The 8274-nt window shown below is 29.6% G+C and overlaps 1 long non-coding RNA gene across 1 annotated transcript; it reads right to left on the bottom strand.

Moving 5' to 3' along the window:
- Positions 1–4175: 4175 nt before the first annotated feature.
- LOC121219425 (uncharacterized) lies at positions 4176–6260 on the bottom strand. The gene is made up of 3 exons (XR_005916159.1): positions 6164–6260; positions 5607–5687; positions 4176–4455 (listed from the first exon to the last, which is right to left on the bottom strand). It is a non-coding gene; the product is annotated as an uncharacterized lncRNA (long non-coding RNA).
- Between the last annotated feature and the right edge of the window lie 2014 nt (positions 6261–8274).

The raw sequence follows: 8274 nt of genomic DNA, 5'->3' as shown, positions 1-8274 counted from the left end.
AAACAAAGAATTAACCCAACGTGACATGGATGAACCATACTAATTATATAATAAATTTGGTTTGAATAGAATTCAATATCTAAAATTGAAAATCTCTTTACAATTTCTAAAAACATATATATTTTTATTTTTAGAAAACAATTTTCATTTGTTATCTTTGAAAACACGTTTCATAAATAAATAAAAATGTTTTGAATAATGAAAACATTCAAACTTTTTTGGTACATAATAGAAAGATGAATTTTTTTTTACATTTATTTGGATTGAAACTAAGGTAGTTTAAAAAGCTGTTAAAAATATTATTTAAAGTTTATTTTACTAAATTATCTTTAATTATAAAGGTAAACTGCACCTATAGTCACTTTTGTTTACCTCAAGTTATATTTTAGTCACTTATGTTTGAAATGTTACGTTTTAGTTATTTACGTTATCGTGTTGTAACATTTTAGTCACCGAGCCGTTAATTATCGTTAACGGTGTAATGGTAAGTTGATGTGGCACGTTAAATCATCCTTTCAAACAAAAAAATTTAGGTTAATTTATACAATTGGTCATCGTATTTTTCGTTTTGAGCAATTTAATTTTTTCCTTTTATGATCTTTTAACTTTCCCCTTTTTTTTTTCCATTCTCTTTTGCTTTCGATCTTGGGTAGTCCAAAAGTTGGAGATTTTGAGATGTTTTCGGAAGAAGGTCATAGTAGTGGTGAAGGTATTAGTGGATGAAATGAAGATGATGGGTGGTGGTGGTGGAGGGTTTTGATAATTAGTAGATGGTATGCGTTTATGGGTTTTAGTTATAGGCGATGATAGTTTTCGACTTCCTGCTTTCTTCACTGTCAATTCAACTTCCTAATACGTTAAAAGAAATGGAGAAGGTAGGAAAATAGAGGGAGAAGCAGAAGAGAATGAAAAACAAAAAAAAAGTTAAAAAGAACATAAAAGAAAAAAAATTTAAAATTCTCAAAACGAAAAAATATGGGAACCAATTGTATAATTTAACCTAAAATTTTTGTTTGAAATGATGATTTAACGTGCCACATTAGCTTACCATTACATCGTTAACGGTAATTAACGGCTTAGTGACCAAAATGTTACAACAAGATAACGGAAGTGACTAAAACGTAACATTTCAAACATAAGTGACTAAAATGTCACCTGAGATAAACAAAACTGACCATGGGTATGGTTTACCCTAATAATAATAAAGATGAAAAAAAGTTATTAAACTATATTAAAAGTGAAAGTTAAGTATAAAAATATAAAGAAAAACTAAAACAATAATAATATACAAAATATTAAAAATTTTCAAGTAAGAAATAATTTTATTGTAATTAATCAATTAATTAAGAATTAAGATAATATAATCGATAATGCTAATACAACAGAAAAGTGTTAACTGTTCTCAACTAATATGAGATTAGATTGTAAACAAAATCGATAAATCTTAAAAATATATATAATTTTGGTTTAATATGTAATTACATACATGAATTTTGATTTTATGTAATTTTATACATAAAATTTTGGTTTGATCTAATTCTCGTAAATTATTAATACAATTATTGATATAACATCATTTTATGTTTATATATTGCATATGTAAATAATTATATTTATCCAAAATAAAAATAAGTTGATTTATTTATTTCTTTAAATGTGTATATAAAGTTTTAAGTATATATTTAAACCACAATAAAAATTTCATATATATAACTGCACGTATAATTTTGAAATTTATCAGTAAAGAAAATAAATTTATATTTTAAATGCCATAAATTCTAACTTGCCCTCATTATTTTCCTACTATAATTGTATTTTCATACTAATAAAAAGAAATAAGAGTTGGTCAAAGTTTGGGGAAAGGCTGTACAGGGAAGTATTTTGGCTAAGGGGAAACAACACATAAACAGTAAATTAAAGGCACAATGAATAAACTACCCCATGTTCCGTATGCTTCTAAAGAGGCGACAAATAGGCCTTTAATTTTATTTTAATTTTCCAAATCCATTGAATCATGAGGGTTTGATTTCCTATCTTTCTTCTATTTCAATAATGTGTGTCAAATTATGTGAACCTAAAGGTTGTAGCCGCCTGCTTGAATTGGGTTTTTTCGGGTTTTTTGTATTTTTTGGTTCGAGTATATTATATTTTAAGTTAAATTTTATTATAATATAATATTTTAAAGGGTAAATTACACCAATAGTCACTAAACTTTGGGGTAGTTGACAAAACAGTACAATGGTTTCATTTCAGTCCTTTTTGGAAAAGTGACAAAACAGTCCTTTTTGTCGCTTCCCGTCACAGACGTCACGGCAAAGTGACATGGCAGATGACGGTGTGCTTGGTGTCAAAAAACCCTTCAGCTCACTGATTACCACCAATTTAACAGCCTTATCAATACAAATTTAGGGTTTAAGAAGAGAAAAAGAAGAAAAAAAGAAGAAGAAGAGGAGAAGAGAAAAAATGGAGATGCCTCCAGTTTTCAAATCAATCCCATACTGCATCTCTGCAAGTGATTCCTTTAAACTTCAAAGGTAACGATCTAAGGCCAAAGCTTTAACCCAATTGCTTCATATTCTTCTGCAGTTACTCGGGCATGGCTGTTGCAGCTTCAAATCAAAATGTTGTTGCTTTGGGGGTCACAGTAACACAAGGAGAAGGCAATTTACCCAAGCTTCTCCTCACTTCTGATCATGGCAGGTAATGTTCAAATCATCAAATTTTGAAGAAATGACCCACTTTTTGCAAGATTTTCTTTTTTGGGTCTTTTCCAAATTTATTAAACTCCCTTGTTGGTTCAATCAATGGGTCAATTTTTTTTTCTTTTTCATTGATTTGAGTCTGAAAGAAATTTTATCTGTCTTTAATTTTTGGTGTTTTAGTGAAGCTGAGATTTATCTATTTGGTGGTTGTATTATAGCTTGGAAAGACATGGTGTTTCAATGGTGGAAGGTTACAAAGGAATAGAGCCAAGAAGAAGAAGAAAAGCAAAGACATGGTGTTTCAATGGCAAATAATCAAATCCCGCCAAATTAGGCAAAGAAAACTTTTTTTTTAATTCTCTTCTTCTTCTTCTCCTCTGTTATTAAGGTTTTTTTTTAATTTCTTCTTAAATTGGGTGGTTTCCACTGTAGACATCCAACGTGGCAAGTTAGCTGGCCACATCAGCAGTTAACTTGCCACATTAGCAGTCTCGTTAAGACACTAGCGGAAACTGTTAATCAGTGACTGTTTTGTCACTTTTTTATAATGTAGTGACTGTTTTGTTATTTTTCAAAAATTGAGTGACTGAAATGAAACCTAGGTGACCATTTGTTAGTTACCCCGAAGTTGAGTGACTGTTGGTGTAATTTACCCTATTTTAAATTATATTTTAATTAAAATTTATCATTGTTACTTGTTAGTGTAAAAATTATATAAAATTAATTGGGTTAAATAATTTTATTATAAAAATGTGACATATTACAAGTTAATTATATTGAATTCTAAAAATTGATTATATGAACCTGATTATTAAATAATACATTATACTTTATATGTAACACCCATAACCCGTATCCGTCGCCAAAATAGGGTTACAAGGCATTACCATATAAAACACGGCTCAAAATAGTCATATTACACATTTTGTAATTCAAGCATTAAAACCGTTAGTCCTTTACATACCGAATTATCAAATAACTTATCAAAGACATATATATATATATTTACAATTTATCAACCGAATATATAATAATATATCAATTTCCTTTTTCAATCCATTTCACCAATGTACTCATGCCATTACAAATTTACTCAAATTAACCATTTCAATTTACCAATATTCATAGCATAACATAGTCCACACAATGAATACAACCAAATTCAAAATTAACATATAACTAAATACTTAACTACATGATTTGATCACCAATGCCAAATCACAAACTAGATTATGACCATCACCTATATTTACATCACATAAATCGAAATAACCATTATTTCATCTTCAATATATTTCGTATTTTACCTATTTAATCAAGCCAAATCTAAATACCATTCTATCACACAAATTAAACCATAATTCATACTTACAAATTAAACTAATACATGACCGAAAATTTCTATCATTAGCATCATTGACAAACCACAACCATAACACATTCATCATCCATATCAAGCTTACCAAAATAAAATAATTATAAACCATACATATATATATATCATTACGTCTTATCAAATTCATATACCAAGCATACCCCACGCCTTTACTATGACCAAAATTACTTAAACCTTGGATCATTAGCATTAGATCAAGTCATTTTCGCATGGCTAAATATATATACAAAAACTAAATTAAAACTAGCCTACACATGCCACATAACCAAAAACTCAAAGCTTTAATTTACCGAAGCCATAACCGGATAGTGTGATCACGACTCCAACGTCTTCCAACCCGAGCAAGTCTTTGGAACTCTAAAAACATAAGAAAAACACACAGAGTAAGCAATTACAGCTTAGTAAGTCATAAGCAAATAGATAACTTAACAACATTTAATTAGTTACAACAAATTCAAATCATGTTTTCAATATTCATATACATTTCCATAATCGAAAAATACATTTATCAAACATGTACTATACATCAAATCCATATTTAACCGAATACACATAAGTTTAACATTTGACCGAATATATATAATGCCGTTCACATGTGCAGCTCTCATTTTTTTAACCTCATTATTACATATCAAATTTTGATCGAATATAAACTACATTATCAACTCCTTTTTTAACCAAATTAAATTATACTAGCATAATCACATTTAACCTCAAGCTTAACGTTTCATATAAAACATGTGTTTTCTTAAGTAAATCTTATCTTAACCGAATGTATATGTATATATATTCAAAGTGTCAATCAATTCAAAGACATAATATCATTATATATCCGAATATATATTTACACACATATACATATAATTTTAAATCAAAATATAACATCATATGCATATACATAACATATGGCCGAATATACTCCACCAATGTACATATGTTCACATTAGTAACTTATATAATTTGTATCATATACCAACTGGCCAACTTACCTTATTTTTATATAGGTAGTCAACTAACTCATACCTGATCGTTTTAGCTTGTTTTACACCTTCGATCACAACTTATCATTGCCCGTTGAACCATTCGGAATTTAATAGGATACTCGGATAATCACATATATCGAACAATGCCAACGTCCCAGACGTGGTCTTACATGCTATCTCATATCGATGCCACTGTCCCAGACAGGGTCTTACACGAATCAAATACGATGCCAATGTCCTAGACATGGTCTTACACGTAAACACAAGTCGATGCCGACGTCCCAGAAGTGGCCTTACACGAAAACACATATCAGAGTACTATGTCATGACATAAGTATCCTATCTATTCCTAGGGTTCGTACGGGGCTTTCAGGCGTTGATTATCAATCGAATCAAACTCGAAACAAAATTTGTATCTCGATAATCACATTCAGCCAAAGCATATAACAAATAAAACAATTTAATTTATCACTTATCATTTATATATTCTTGAATTTAACAGCATTTAAATGCTTATCGACTTACCTCGGATATCGACGGACACAGTCGACTACTCGACTACTTTCGACTTTCCCCGATCTAATTCCGTTTTCTTCTGTTCTTGATCTAAATAAGTTCAAATTTAACTAATTTAACCACATATTCATTGAATTAAATGCAAAAAACACATAAATGGGAAAATTACACTTTTGCCCCTAACATTTTACATTTTTCACAAATTAATCCCTATTTCACAAAAATACAAAATAAACAAACTTTCCTTGCACAATAGTTTGGCCGAATATGCACTAAGCTCATATAAGTCCATGCATGTCATTTATTTCACATTTTAGTCCCTCAATTTATTATTTTTGCAATTTAGCCCTAATTACTCAAAATAATAAAAAAATTCAATTTCAACATATATATATCCATTTCATATCTTTTATTTTTTTATCATTAAACAACAAAATCACAAGCTTTCAACAATGGAAAAACACAAAATCATCATCAAATTCAAAAATTTAAGCATGGGTCGAGTAGTATTCGAAACAACAATCTCAAAAACATAAAAATCATCAAAAACCGAAACCGAAACATACCTTAATTTGCTTGAACAAGGGCCGAATACCTAGCTTGGTTTTCTTATTTTCTTTCTCTTTTCATTCGGCACAAGATAATGAATATGGCCACTTTCTTATGTTTTGTTTTTATTATAATAACATTATAATATATAAATTATTATTATAACCTTTATAAATAATAATAAAACTATATATTATAAACATAATGCTGTCCACTATCTTTTCAATGGTCAAATTGCAACATAAAACCCCCATATTTAAAGAACAACCACTATTCGGCCCTTTTAGAAATAACCACTAAATTTTCATTTTACGCGATTTAATCCTTTTATTTAATCGGACACTCAAACGACAAAATTAAAGCACGAAATTTTCACACAAGTAAATTCATACATAATAAACACAGAAAATAATTTTAAAATATTTTTCTAACTAGGATTTATGGTCCCGAAACTACTATTCCGATTAGGGTTAAAATCGGGCTGTTACATTATATTATTATTTACCATGAAATAAAAAACTTTTAAAAAAGAAAAAGAGTTTCTTTTATGTATTTGCATTGTACAAGCCCAAATTTGCCTGGGGCCCAAAACCTAAACACCAAAACCCAAACCAACCCAATTATAAACCCAAATCAGATGGCCCAATGAAGACCCAAATTCCAACCCATCTAAATCTAACCCTAACAGCCCACTCAACCCAAGCCCAAGACATCAAATCAAAAAATAAACAAGTCAAACCCTAGGTGCGCCGCACCTAGGGGCTCCTAGCGTCTGCCACCGCTCTAGCACCTACCACCGCGCCTTACACACCTCCGTCACGTCATGTCTCTTCTGCGGCAGTCACCTGCAAAAAAGAAAGCAATAACAGTAAATAAAACAGTAGCAAAGGGGGGATTTGGGTTTTTTACAAAAATATTATAAAAAAATAAAAATTAACCAAAATATTATTATTTTTGATTATTTACGAAAATATACCAAAAAAACAAAAGAAAACCTGCAAAAGCCTGCAAAAAGCTGACACCGGCCTGATCAGGCCAATCACATTGGCGGCACCAAAGGTGCCAAAGAGATTGGTGGCACCAATGGTGCCAAAGTGATTGGCGGCACCAATGGTGCCAAATGACTAAAATTGGGCTAATTGCCTTCTAAGCCCTCCTTATTTATTATTTTCTTTTTATTCCCCTTCAACTCATTTTTTTATTTAATAACTCTATTTTAATTTAATAAACTATTCTCATTTAATAACTCTATTTTAATTTAATAAACTATTAAGTAATACTTAATTTTTTTAATTAAAATAGAGTTATTATATGAGAATAGTTTATTAAATTAAAATAGAGTTATTACTTAATTAGAATTCTAAGGAGGGCTTAGAAGGCAATTAGCCACATTTCAATTTTAGTGCGCACAGCAACAGCAATTCACTTTCAAAATTCAAAATGGTAAATTTGCATGTCAGGTCCTTAAAACTGCAAATGGTCACTTAATTAGAATTCTCTCATTTAATAACTCTATTTTAATTTAAAAAAATTAAGTATTACTTAATAGTTTATTAAATTAAAATAGAGTTATTAAATGAGAATAGTTTATTAAATTAAAATAGAGTTATTAAATAAAAAAATGAGTTGAAGGGGAATAAAAAGAAAATAATAAATAAGAAGGGCTTAGAAGGCAATTAGCCCAATTTTAGTCATTTGGCACCATTGGTGCCGCCAATCACTTTGGCGCCATTGGTGCCACCAATCTCTTTGGCACCTTTGGTGCCGCCAATGTGATTAGCCTATCAAGCTAGTGTCAGCTTTTTGCAGGCTTTTGCAGGTTTTTTTTTGTTTTTTGGGTATATTTTCGTAAATAATAAAAAAGTAATATTTTGGTAAATAAAAAAAGTTATAATATTTTAGGTAATTTTTATTTTTTTGTAATATTTTTATAAAAAACCCGGGGGATTTTCTTTGATGTATTTTTCTTTTCTTTTGGCTATAAAGCCGAACATGTTGTAAAAAAAAGGGGGGTTTGAGATCTAATATAAAAAACAAGAACAAACTTGTTCCGATCCAAAAAAAGAAAACAAAAAGAACAGATCGAATACAAACAGAAAAATCATTCGAAGGTCTATTCCTACTGTTG

This window comes from Gossypium hirsutum, chromosome D07 (assembly GCF_007990345.1).
Source record: "Gossypium hirsutum isolate 1008001.06 chromosome D07, Gossypium_hirsutum_v2.1, whole genome shotgun sequence".
In the NCBI taxonomy this organism is placed as follows: Eukaryota; Viridiplantae; Streptophyta; class Magnoliopsida; order Malvales; family Malvaceae; genus Gossypium; species Gossypium hirsutum.
This window is presented reverse-complemented; position numbering and strand designations above follow the sequence as displayed.